The sequence below is a fragment of the Gopherus flavomarginatus genome, chromosome 6 (assembly GCF_025201925.1).
Source record: "Gopherus flavomarginatus isolate rGopFla2 chromosome 6, rGopFla2.mat.asm, whole genome shotgun sequence".
Lineage (NCBI taxonomy): Eukaryota > Metazoa > Chordata > Testudines > Testudinidae > Gopherus > Gopherus flavomarginatus.
In genome coordinates this window covers 125,329,300-125,343,450 of record NC_066622.1, presented here as the reverse complement: position 1 = coordinate 125,343,450, position 14,151 = coordinate 125,329,300, and positions in this window count along the sequence as shown.

Here is a 14,151-nt window from a genome sequence, read left to right as displayed (position 1 = left end):
CCAGCTCTAACTAGTAGGTGAGACAACCGAGGTCTCAGTCATGACAGGGGCCTTGAGCAATCACTCACTCAGCACATACCTAGACCAAGGACTGTAGAAGGATAAACAATCTTTGGCTCGCACCACAGGAACTGAACGGAGAAGGGGATGGAGAACCACGCTCAGGGACAGTAATTTTTGTAGAGGCAGATTTCCTTAGCTATTTAATTTTCAGCCTCTTAAGGCGTCCCCAAGAGTAGAGGTCCTGAAAACAGGTGAGTTGAAACTCCTTCTTCCCATTTCCTTGTTTGTTTGTTTGTTTGTTTTTTTAATAGGAGTTTCTACCCCTAAGTTTAGGATTTTAGAAGGATTTGGGGTTTGGTGGGGGTAATAAATGCTACAAAAAAGTAACTTCTGGATGTAGTGAGAGCATCTGAGACCATAGTATACATGCCCTCAGCTTCAGTGTAAGTTACTCATATCCATCAGGAGGGAGATAGGGATCTAGATGAATGTGATTCATGCTGTCATGACAGCTGTCAACTTGCTCACTCTCCTTTTATTGTCCTCTCGTCTACACTAGCACACTTCCAACTCCTTCAGGAGGATAGAGGGAAAAGAAAAGAAAACTCTCGTAGGTTCAAGGCCAAGGGAAGAGCCTGCCTTGTGTTTTGATTTCCAAGGAGATACAGTAATGGAATAAAAGTCTGAGAAATTTATCTTGTTTAGTGCAGGCCCTGGTCCTGTAAATGAGAGTGTCGCCTAATTTATAACAATGGTGATTTCTGCAGCATAGCCTGGCATTAGGTGTTTCCTGAGTGCGTTTGGATTCTTCTTTAAATTAACAAAGTAGCTATCAGTGGGAAAGAGGGACTATAAAAGCCTGATCCAGGAATGAGGGATGAGACTACAGAAAAGAAAATAGATCTTAGATCCAAGCACACACAGTGATTCACAGCAGAAAGCCTGACTAATATGTATTGAAAGATTTTGCAGCTGAAGTTGCTGTATTTTGTTACACAAGCATCTCAGTACGCCGCCAAGTATATGACAAATTGGTTTTTGGACTTTGACATGCTGCCTTCACAGTGGAACACTTTAAAAACAACCAATGTATCATACTCCATTTCCATTCACTTGATCCTGTCATAAGGCAACCGCTGCCTGTGCAACCTACTGCAGCAGGCCCTGGCATGACGTGTGTGCCTACCTCAGTTTCCCCACCTGCCACAATACAAAGGAATGTTGTCTGTCTTAGTGGTAAGTTCAAACCTTTTTTTTTCACATAAAGTGCCACACTCCAAAGCTCCCATGTAGTAAAGAAGTTTCTCTCAAAACCTCACAGCAAAACAAAGTTACAACACAGCAGCTGTTCAATTCTATCCAAAGGTCACCACTCCCAGGTTACCCTCCTAAGAATCACTAATTCATGATCCCAGTACCTTTAACCTCTGTTCCAGGGCTCACTTACCAGGCCTCCTGCCTGAGAGTTTCAAGACCCACTTCTCTTCCATCAGAATTTTTCTGTAGCCCCAAGTCAGACCCTGCCCCTGCTCAAGGACCAGTCCCTTGTTCTGGGCTCATCTTCCTACAGCCCTCCCCTCAGGCCTACAGCAAGAGGTTTCCCATAGTGTTCCACTGACCCTCGCCTCCCTGCCTGTGAGTCCTAGCCCTGTGCCAGAGCTCCACCTTCCTGTTTTGGGCTCAGCTTCTCCTAACAAGTCTGGTTCCTCCCAGGGACGTCTGCAAGAGCTGTCCTTTAATTCACAGGGGTTCCCCAGCTCTGGCCAGGCCTCCCCATCTAACTTTTGCTTTTCCCACTGGCTCTCTGTACCAGCTTTCCCCTGCTGCTGCTGCTGCTTCTCCTCCTCCTCTTTGGGTTTTGCCTTTTCTCCTCAGTTAAAGTTAAAGGAAAAGAGGTTAAAATCAAAACGTGCTTAAAAATGATCAAAATGAAATGTTTTGATTGACCTGAAAAAAAAAAAGCATGGGTTGTTGTTGGGGATTTTTTGGTTCATGAATATTTCTGAGATTTTTATTTTTCATTCTAATTCTAGAGAGGACAAAAATGTAAAACTCTCAAAAAATATCCATAGGATAGGAAAACTGTTTTCCACTCAGCTCTAGTTCTGAATCTACATCCCTTGGAGAGTGCCAGAAATCCACACACTGCCCCTATGTGTTGGAGTGTGCCTTTGAATCTCTGCGCTAGATGAAAGATATATAAAAAAATCAAACCACATGTAGGCGGACAGCTCCTTATTGTCTGCATATGAGGAAGCTAGTGTGCATTCTTTATTCCAGCAAGTACCTAGAACAACATACTGTGCTCATGAAACGGGCTCCTGGGACACAAGTTTCACTTGAGAATATGTAAATAACAGGTGCTCAAGGCCTTGTCTACACTACGGGCTCAAACGGCACAGCTGAGATCGATTCAGTGGGTTGAAGATGCAATAAGTTGATGAGAGAACACTCCTAAGTCTTATATGTTTAATGCCCTCTTTAGGGATATTTATGTCTATGGGAGTCAGGTACATGCCTATCCTGTTACACCTTCTGGAAGATATCAATGTCCATGTGCTTCATGTTTGAGTGGTAAGTTCTGTTAGCCACTTAGATTGTGTTATCCTGCTTCCCAGGGCTCCATGTCCAAATCTGAGCTAAAAAAGAAAAAATCCTACTGAAAGAATGCCACAGATTTCACTTATTGAGTCCAGCTATTACTATGGAAATGAAATAACCAGCCACTCAGGAGCAATTCTACCTCCATTCCCATCCCCAGGCATGCAGAAGTGAATGCAGGTAGTGAAACTGGGAGAGTTCTGCTGTGCTAGAGAGGTGGCTAGTCCTGGATCGAGGCAGCCAGCCAGGCGGCTGCACAGCCTCTGTGTCTCATGGAGGCCTGCTCTGGGTGAACTCTACATAGCTGTGCATGATGTTGATGAGAAATAGCCAGAGGATTCAAGATCTACTCAAAACAGACACCAGAGTGTCTTGGTTTGGGCAGTGGGAAGTGGATCTGGCATGTAGTTATCCTGACATTGCTTTTTTTATGGACTAATCTAGAAATTAGATGCATGCCAAATTCCACAAGAGGATAAACCCAGTTGAAATCTAAGGGAGACATAAGGTTATCTTGCTTTCTTGTTTATGTTCCACAAATCACTGCTCTTCCTAGCCCACGCCCTGAGCATCATTTTTGACTTTGACTGCTCTCTAGCTCCTCATATCCAGGTTGTGTCTACTTCTTGCAGATTCTTTCTGCATAATCTCTCTAAAATACGGCCTTTTCTATCCATCCACACAACTAAAGCTCTCATTCGGGCTCTCATCATCTTGTGTCTCGATTGCTGCAACATCCTTTTCTCTAGCCTTGACAAATGCCAACTTGCCCTACTTTCAGCCATTCAGAATGCTACTACAAAGATCATTCTCCTAGCCCATCATTTTGACCACGTCGCCTCTCTCTTGGCATGCCTCCATTGCCTTTCTCTTCTCTGTCATATCAACCATAAGCTACTTGTCTTTGCTGTCAAGGCTTTGCATGGCCTACCCCCATTTTACCCATCTCTCATTCAGTATCAAAAAAGTTGACTACCTGCCTTCAATCAGCCCATGAGGCCAGCCTCCATCGCCCACTTGTTAAATTGTCAAACAAGTACCTTCAGGCTTTTTCTCATGCTGCCCTCCATGCCTGGAAACATCAACAAAGCCAGTTCAGTGTTCTACTTCAGATCCCTCCTTGAAACTCTCCTTTGCCATGAGGCCTGCAAAAAAAAAATCTTGACAATGACATAGGCTGTTGGTGTGCAGAAACAACTGCCTATCATGGTGATAAGTATTGTTTTCTTGTACTCCCCCATTAGTCAGTCTACATCCATCTGTTCTCTTTTGTCTTATACTTAGATTGCATGTTCTTTGGGTCACGGCTGTCTTTTTGTTCTGTGTTGCACAGCACCTTCCTCAAGGGGGTGCAGGTCCATGACTGGGGCTCCTAGGTGCTACAGTAATCAAGTTATAATTAACAGCAATCTCAACAATAATCAAACATCATTTCCAGAGTGGCCCAGTTTCCTCTATACTTGCCTGCAAAACAAAAACCATAACACAAGTGTCTGTTTCAGTGATGATTAGTTCATGTGTTCACATAAGGCTCCCTGAAAAATGATTCCTCTTATCCAGTGGGGGACATATTTATGAGTTCTACCATTTAAACAAAAGCACTTCATAAATGCCAACAAGGCAGGAGCAATAAGCATAAATGTAACTGCACATTGCTTCAAATGATTAGACTGTATTTTCCGGGGGGTGGGGAACCCACTGGGAGAGACCGTAAGGTGGAGTAAATTGCAATGGGGCTATGACAACTTATGAAGATCTGCCTCATAGAGAATATTAACAGTTGGTTGACTCCTATGGGCATTGTCAGGCCATTAATGAAATGGATGTTATTAAAACCTTAATCTGTGGTGGGGGTAAAACCTTGAGGTGTGCACGTATTTGGTGTCAGAATTTCAAACAGAAGTGCCCAGGCACCCTCTCCAGAACATCATTGCTCCATTTGTTTACTCATTTTAACAGAGTTTTAATTAACAGTTATAAAATAGTTATAACCTAGAAATGAAGATTTCTTTATGAAATGGCACATTACAAAGATTGATTTAACTGGGCCAGACCAGTGACACTCAGTGATTCAGAAGCCAAATCAGCAATCAACATTACCCAAAAGAGCCAAAGTAGTGTGAATTCATGGTTTCATTTACTATAGCACTATTCATATTTAAGCAGTATGACAGGGGAAATATTGTAAGTCAGTCAATATCTTAGTGCAAGTTGATAACTTAATGGGTCAGTAACATAGCAAAAGCATCCTGATTGGTTAATAATTAAATCACACAGCGTTTTAATATCATGGGCTGCAAAGAGCTGCAGGAGACTCAATGAAGAGCCACTTGTGGCTCACAAGCTGCAGTCTGAGTGTCACTGGGCCAGACCCTCAGCCTGTGTAAACTGGTGTAGCTTCATTGAAGCCAACAGAACTTCACTGATTTACAGTGGCTGATGATCTGACCCAGTAACTTTATCAGATCTCTTGAACAGTTAGGTGGGTTGGTTGATATTTAGTTACACTGGCTTCTATGTGGCTGTTCTGGTGAAGTGAAATCTGTGGCTCTCGCTCTGAGTAGTCTGTTTTCTTGCTGGTGCTATTTGGGAGGGAGGCTTTATCAAGTTTGAAACCATGCATTCCTTAAGCACCCTCTTGTGGTAATTTTAAGTGACCGAACTCTGAGCTTTTACCATACACTCTAGACCAAATTTTCAAGTATTCAGAACCCACAATTCAGGCAAGATTTTCAGAAGCACTCAAGCTCCCACGTATAGACCTAAATAAGGGTCAGATTTTCAAAAGTGCTCCACAACCAGCAGTTCCTCATTGCAACATGCTTGGCTGACTTGCAAAAAAGCTCTGCACAGAAAAACTGTGAAGCTCTTTAGAAAAAGCTGCCCACTTATTATTTGTAATGTGTTATAGGGTTCACTCCACTCACTGTGTTGACACCTCCTTTTGGCTCCTCTCAGTATTAGATCACCACAGGTTTAATGCCTCTTTTTGTGGTTTCTCAGCCCCCTTGTCCCAGACTCTCACTTGACAGCATCTCTCATACTCTGAGCTACAGCCAGGGCCAGTGCAAGGAAGTTTTGTTCCCTAGGCGCAGGGCCAGCTCCAGGCCACAGTGCGCCAAGCGCGTGCTTGGGGCGGCATGCCGCAGGGGGCGCTCTGCTGGTTGCTCGGAGGGTGGCAGGTGGCTCTGGTAGACCTGCCGCAGGCATGGCTGCGGACGGCCCGCTGGTCTCGCGGCTCCGGTGGACCTCCCGCAGACACGCCTGCGGCAGCTCCACCAGAGCCACGGGACCATTGGACCCTCCGCAAAAACGCCTGCAGGAGGTCCACCGGAGCCGCGGGATCGGCGAGTGGCAGAGCGCCCCTGTGGCGTGCCGCCGTGCTTGGGGCGGCAAAATTGCTAGAGCTGGCCCTGCCTAGGCAAAACTTCCACTTTGCGCCCCCCCAGCCCTGCAGCAGCTCCCCGCCCCCTCCCACCCTTAGGTGCCCCCCCTGCAGCAGCTCCTCCCCCTGGAGCCATGCAGCACCTCCCCACCCCAGCTCACCTCTGCCCTGTGTCCTCCCCAAGCACACCATCCCCGCTCTAATTCTCCTCCTCTCCCAGACTTGCAGCGCCAAACAGCTGATTGGCACTACAAGCCTGGGAGGCGGGAGAAGTGGAGCAGTGACTGCACACTCAGGGAGGAACCACTGTAAAAAAAACTTGGGGGCACTGCTTTTTGGTACCCCCAAATCTTGGCACCCTTGGCACCCTAGGCAACCTTAATGGTAGCACCGGCCCTGGCTACAGCACTTCCTTTTCATGGCTTGGCCCTCCAGCCAAATCACTATAGTGCCCTCCCCCCAGGGTATCAAAGTCTCTCTAACCAAACTGCCTCACTCAGTCTTCAAAGTCCACTGCCCAGTCCATGCCATTCCCACAGTGGCAGGTAGGGTAACCCAAACCTGCCCTTTACATTGGGTTCCAGCCTAGAGACCCTACAATCAGCAGCTAAGGCCCATGCAGCATCACTTTTGCTGCTATATTCTCCAGACTTCTTCCTCCTCCTTTCTCTCAGCACACACACACCTTCTTTCTGGTTTTATACAAGCCCAGCCTCTTCCTACCCAGCTGGGCTTCAGGTTCAGTTAGGGTTGTATAATGAGCCTACACCTCACCCAGCTGCAGTCCATCCTGTCAAATAGCCTCTTCTTAAGCCATTTTCTGAGTCACGGATCAGGACTCCCATTGTGCTAGATGCTGAACAAACACAGAACAAAGAGACAGTCTCTGCGCCAAATTGTTTACAAGCTAAGTTATTTCATTGCCTAAATAGGAGCAGGACTCTTTAGAAAGTCTGGCCCAGAGATCTGAAATCTGCATTTCTATAGTTACATGTGACTATCTTTGACTAACCTGCAAAAGAGTTGGATCCAGAAAAAAAACATCTGCAGCCTTCCAAGTCCCACAAGTCCTTTGAAGGCCGTGGATGTGGATGCTGTGGCAGACAAACCTGTTCAGAGCCCCTGAAAGACCAAACACTACAAACAAATCCGTTCTGTGAGTGTGAGCTATGGAAGTGGGTAGGCAAGAGACAGTTCATGCAAATAACCTCCCTGCCTCCCACACTCAGCTACTTGTGTGGGTTTATTTACCCCTCTGGAAATACATCATAGAAACAATTTCAGAGGTAATTAAAAAAATAAAAAAGCCCAATGATAGACTGGTATTTTCCTGGGAGAATCCCCCTCTACACTAACTCTTCAGTAAAATGCAGTGGGCTTGTTTGTTTTAAGAAGATGTTTGAAGTCCTTGAAATTATTTTTGATCACCTTTAATTCTGAACAGAAGATTACACACTCACCCTGTATACTGCAGCAGAGAAGAGCACATTTGTGTGCTGGGATAGCCAAAGCAAGAGAGAAGCAAAGCAGAGAACAGGGATGTTGTTTGAGTGGTGAATTTATAATCAATATTCCCACTAGGCCTTTATAGAAAAAGGGCAAACCCTGCCCTCTCTTCTCTCATTACATTGGGTTGAATGAGTTTAAATGAATGAAGAATCTGGCCAAATTCTGCTACAAATTGACTTCTGCAGTAGTTCTCAGGACAGTGCTTAACATAAATAAGCTGTGTATTTCTGCTGTTAGAGGTGTGCCTAAAATGAGTGCTCAATCACAGATTAATGAACAAAAATAATCATGGTACTTCAATGTGGGCAAACTAGCTCTCTAGTGGAATGGCTTGCTGAGCTAATTGCTTTCATTCATATAAACATCTGATGATACAGATGGATAAAGTGTTTGTGTGTGGTAAGGAAACTGCTGTCCCCCGGCATGTTAATGTAGGCCCTCTGCATATTTTAAAATGGATCTTAATTATACATTAAGCTGATGGTTTCAGGATGCTACAGCTTCTCTCTTTTTCCAACTCACACTGGGTATAAGAAGTCTTTGTAAAATCATTTCATTTCCTATGAATGTATAAGACAATGGCAGCGAGAATTTAGGCAGGCATCCCAAAGATCAGAGGCTCTCCAGGGCACCAGCCTCTACAGCTACAGAGAGTTCCACTCGCAGCAGAACTGGTGTGCAGGCAGGGACAGGGTTTGGGAAAGCCTCATATATGAAGTCTACCATGTATGGCACAGAGGCCAGCTGCATGGAGGCCCCTTGTATGCTACCATGGAGTGGGTGTTTGGGGACAGGGAGTGGCACTGTGTGGCTCTCCAGTCCTTTTCCACTCTGTGGGGGATAATGGGCTTATGGGTCACAGAGGCTGGAATAGTGGCTCTGTAGCATTCTTCCTCATATGACCCCACAGAGATCCTGGATACCCAGCCATGCATCAGACAAAAGATTTGGATCTTTCTGTCTGTTTGTTCTGCATGCTCAAAGAATGGCATGCAGGGCCGGCTCCAGGCCTCAGCGCGCCAAGCGCGTGCCAGTTGCCGGGAGGGCGGCAGGCGGCTCCGGTGGACCTCCCACAGGCGTGCCTGCGGAGGGTCCGCTGGTCCCGCGGCTCCAGTGGAGCATCCACAAGCATGCCTGCGGGAGGTCCACTGGAGCCGCGGGACTGGCGAGCAGCAGAGCGCCCCCCGCTGTGTGCTGCTGTGCTTGGGGCGGCGAAATTGCTAGAGCCGGCCCTGATGGCATGCATAAGGATGGGGTATATTTTCAGGAAAACACATGGAGAATTAACTACACAGCTCCCATGTCTATTAAGTATAGTTGTGACACGTGCCTCTCACTGAACTATGGAAATGTGTGCCTTAAAACACTGCTGTAAAGCATTTCCTAGCAATATGCAACTCATCAGTTTCTGTGTAGGGCAACTTTAGAGAAATCAATCCATAAGAGACATCAATAATTCACTTAAAAGCAATATTCATAGAAGCATAACATTAAATGGAGGCAGTATAGGGTATAGAGGAATATTTTTCAAGTAGATATTCAGAAAGGAGGGCATCTGGTCTTCTTTTGACGAGACAGGAATTTTCACAGCAAGCTAGCACCTCACGTGTTAAGAGTTTGGAAGCCCAGGTTTGTTGTGGTTCAATGGCTTAGCCTGACTTTGGATCAGATACTGGTAATTGTACTGGGTGGCAAATGTGTTCAGATACTATTTAGATGAGGGTCACCTCTCACACATCTATAAAATTGCAAAAGAGATGTGGGTGGGTGGACGGGTTGGTTTCAGGGCTGGAGCAGCCAAGCAGAAGTGGTCTGGGGCGTTCTGTCTGGGAAGGGCAGATGAAGACAGAATATCTTTGGTAGACAGAGGAGAAGCACACACCACCAGTGGCACTTAGTGCTGCCTTGAAAAGGTCCAACATGGACAGCCCTGCTCCATCATCTCTATGTGTCTGGCTGTTAGCAGGCATGCAGGATGGCAGGATGCTGACCATGCCCCTAGCCTGCACTCCCACAGGTTTCTGTAGTGAGTACTTTTTCTGGGTGTGCTGCTGGTGCATAGAAAGGCTTCCTGCACAAGAGCACACAGACTTTTAGTTTTAAGACTGCCACACATCTCGTTTTGTCAGTAGATGGTCTTTTTGTCCTTGGGGATTTGTAAGGAAAGTTGGACATGTTTTGGGGTTCTGTTCTCTAGGGGTTTTTGGCAACCAGCAACCTCCAGGGATGGCCTGCATTGGTTGGTGGGGAGGATTCCCTTGATATCCAGATTGACAACGTGGTGGTCCAGGCAGGAAAGTGGTGTGCTTTCTGATATTTCTGAGGCTAGTCTGTGACTGTCCAGATGGCTGGAGGACTGAGGCAGCTTGTGAGAAAGCCATACTAATCAGACTGGCCAGGGAATCCTGAGCCAGCACAATGTGGCACCGTCCAGCTAGATTTAGATGAGTGGCTGTGGAATAACTTCTTAAAGAAAATGTATGAAGCCAATACTAAAACTATAATCACCTGCAGCCACAGATTTTATGAACAAGTAGAAATGACATGAAATAGCAGCAATATTCACAGAACAGGCAGCCACTGCTCTTTTTTTCATTCAGATTTCAGTACTGCTGGGAGATTTGTTGTGGACAGTGGTTGCTTTTTATAGAATCTCCCTTGATTTGAACCCATCACTTTTGCAGAAATACCACTGTTTCTGTGAAGAGTATACATAGCTATGTTCTCACTCATAGTTGGTGGAGAGCAGGAAGATAGTTGGGGAGCAAACCCATATGGTGCTTCTAGATTCAGAAATGACAGCACCTGAGCTCCTGCATCCCACCATTAGTGACATCACAAGCATTAACACAAACATAAGGTATATTGCAACTTCTTGCCCAGTAACCTCTGTACCCAGGGCTGGCGCAACCCATTAGGCGACTTAGGTTGTCACCTAGGGCGCTAACATTTGGGGAGCGGCGGCCACCCCAGTTGTCGGTGGTATTCCAAAAGTGGGACCATCCGCCGCTTCTGTTGGGGGCGTCATTTCGGGGATGGGACCTTCTGCTGCCTAGGGCACCAAAAATGCTGGTGGCGCTCCTGTCTGTACCTTCTTCCACACAGCCCTTATGCATGGGATGAATTGCTTGAGCTAATCTGCAAGGCTCCTTTATCCTGCCCACATTGAAGCCCCTCTTGAAGACTCACTTCTGCTGTGCTGCGTATGATGAATTGCAGTGAGTTGAATAAAAATGGTCTATTGTTGGACCTCTATCTCCTTCTTTGTCTGTTTTTGGATTGTAAACTCCTTTGAACAATGACCACCCAGTCTCGAATGTTTGGAAAGGGTCAACCACATCTTGGGCAGTGTCATAAATTAAAAAATGATAATAGTGTTAGAGGTTTGTCTCACTCTTCACTATGAAACCAACCCATTCTTATGTACTGATGGCAGCTGCTTTTGTGGGGGATGAGAGTGCAAGCTCTTTGGGGCAGGACCCATCTTTTTGTTCTGTGGTTGTACAGCCCCTAGCACAATGGGGCCCCGACCCATGACTGGGCTCCTAGGCACTACTGCAATACAAACAAATAATAATAATAATAATACAACATTTTAGTGCAAGCTAAGACTTTTTACCCTATGGCTTAAAAAAAGATACAAGTTCCTTCCCTGTGTTTGAAATGAGCACCAGAAATTAACCCTATTACTGGCACATGGCTTTATGGATAATCTCCTTTTAGGGTAAAGTTCAAGCTGCACAGAAAGCCAGCACAAGCTCACACATCACTTAAGCCTGATTTTGAGGGCTCAAGTGGGACTGAACTGGTGCATAGATCATGTGCCAGGCCCTCTGCTAGGTTCATCATATAAAGTGGATACCCTTCATAATCCAATAGTCAGATGAGATGCTTAAGTAAGGGCAGCATAGCCCAGAAGAGAGTGTTTGGGTGGCTAACAAAGTGGAACTGTCAGGGACCTGACACCCAGTTAAGCACAAGCAAGTCTTTCTCTAGGCAGAGGCAAGGGAGAAACAAGCTGACTCCCAGTTCTGGGCAACCCAACAACCATCACATAAGCTAAACAGATTGAGCTCTATTAGTTTTTACTATAAGGCTTGTTTTCTCATCCTTCAAATCATTATCATGGCTCTTCTCTGAATCCCTTCTAATTTATCAGAATCCTTCTTAAATTGTGGGCACTAAGAGTGGACACAGTATTCCAGTATCAGTCACACTTGTGTCAGATACAGAGGTAACATATCCTCCCTACTCCAACTTCATCTTCCCCTGTTTATACATCCAAGGATCACGTTAGCCCTTTTGGCCACAGTATTGTTTGTGTTCAGCTGATTATAGAGGCACTGCTTCCCTAGATAGAGTCTTCCATCTTGTAAGTATGGCCTACATTCTTTCTTCCTATATGTATACATTTAGCCATATTAAAATGCTTGAACCTGGCTTACCAAGCAATCCAGATAACTCTATCAGGTGACCTGTCCTCTTCATTATTTACCACTCCCTTAAGCTGTGTGTCATTTGCAAACTTTATCTGTGATAATTTTACATTCTCTTCCAGGTCATTGCTAAAGCATAGAACAGGGAACCGATCCTTGCAGGACACCAGAAGGAACATACCCATTCTGATTCTTTGTTTACAATTACGTTTTGAGACCCATCAGTTAGCCAGTTTTTAAATCAATTTAATTTTTGCTTTGTTGATTTTGTATTGTTCTATTTTCTTAGCCAAAATGATGTGTTGTACCAACTCTAATGCCTTACAGAAGTCTATTACATCAACACTATAACCTTTATCAATCAATCTTGTAATCACATAAAAAAGTCAAGTTAGCTTGACAAGGTCTATTTTCCATAAACCTACATTTTAAAATGTCAGTACTGACTGGACCTGACTACCCCAAAGTGCACTTCAGTATGCAGAGATATTCATGCTCACGTAAGAATGGTGAGCACTGATACTGCAGTGCATTTCCGAACAAAAACAAGCCAAATCCTCCAGTTGTTAGAACAGAATTCTGCAACGTACTGACTGCTTTCAATTTCCATTGATTTGAGAGTGCTTAGGTCTTTGCAGGACTGGGATCTCACTCCTTACTCTCACACTATTCCCACTGGAGTCAATGCCTCATGCAAACTGTGGCAGTCATAAATCTGTCCTTGTATAATTTCTATAAAATACTTACAAATACCTATCATTTGCATCATAATTGTTGAAAAAAAACAAAGCTTGAACCTGGTTAGATATTGTGTTACATGGACTTGGATAGTGGAGCATTTAAAAGTACAGTATATTGAATGTAATGGAGTTTGATTGAAGAGCATCTAAATAGCAGATCTGTTGACAAAATAATGGATGATTATATGCAGGAAGTGTTATCATTGATTATCTAAAAGCCTCTCTGTGTACAAAGAAAGGACTTTCTAATTTGAACTTTTGTAATCAAAGAAAACCAGATGAACTACAAATGGTAACATACATTTATTGGTATTGGATTAATTAAATCTTGCAGGTTTGCCCAAAAACCTTTTCAAGTGTCATCTCTAGAGCAATGTGTATTTTCACTAATGAAAGAAATGGAATTCAGAAATGGCCTTTAGGAAATGCGTAAGCTGTGCAGTCCATTAATATGAAAAGGAAATGCAGACTGCAAAAATCTTTCTCAGTGCTAGTACCATTAACTCAATTTGGACTAGCTTGTGCTTACCATAGTTTGCTTTTAAGCATTTGAGCCCAAATATGTAACACAATGACAGTGGGAAATGCTTTAGATTAAGCAGCTAATGTAAAAATTGTTTACTGAATATATTTTTTATCAAATTCTCTCATTGCTGCAAGCTCCAAGCTTGATACTTCAAGTGGCTGAGGATGTCCTGGGAATCGTGAAGCCATCTTTGGTCCTACTGAAGATCAATGGGACTGAAGGATTCAGCACACCTTATAGGACTGTGGCTGAAATTTGAGAAGCAGGTGACAAAATCATAGAATCACAGAAGATATGGTTGGAAGAGACCTCAGGAGGTCATCTAGTCCCTAGGACAAGTCATGCCACCACCATGATTACAATCCTGTGATGTGAAAATGCTGTAGGCTTTCTTGCTAATTAAAACTGAACTACAAAGATACACATGAGCCATTTTCAAGTGTTTTAAAGGTGCATTTATGTAAAAAAAAGAGAGTAGATTAAACAGCAAAAAGGATTTCTAGGTCTATTGCCTAAAAATGATGTAGTGGGTCCAGTGAAAAATAAATAAATAACAGTCAGTCATGTAGTCTGTCGTACCAGGGACTAAGCCCTGAAAAGCCAGCTGAAGATCAGAATGCAGCTCCCAGTCTCTCCTTTCCTAGTAGGTGGGCCAAGCTGGGATGAACAGACCACACCTTGGAGCTCCACCATGGAGCACAACCGAGGAGCTAGCTTATAGATTTTAAGGCCAAAAGGGATCATTATGATCAGCTAGTCTGCTCTCCTTCATAGCAAAGGCCATAACATTTCAGCAGCTGCTAGCTCAGTATCTTGTGGGGGTACTAGAGGATTTCCAGGCTTCGTTTAAAGCCTTACAAGAGATGGAGAATTTCCCACATCCTTTGTAGCCTGTTCTAGTTACCCTCATTGTTAAAAATAGCAAAGGACAGTGACAGTGCTTATCGCTTT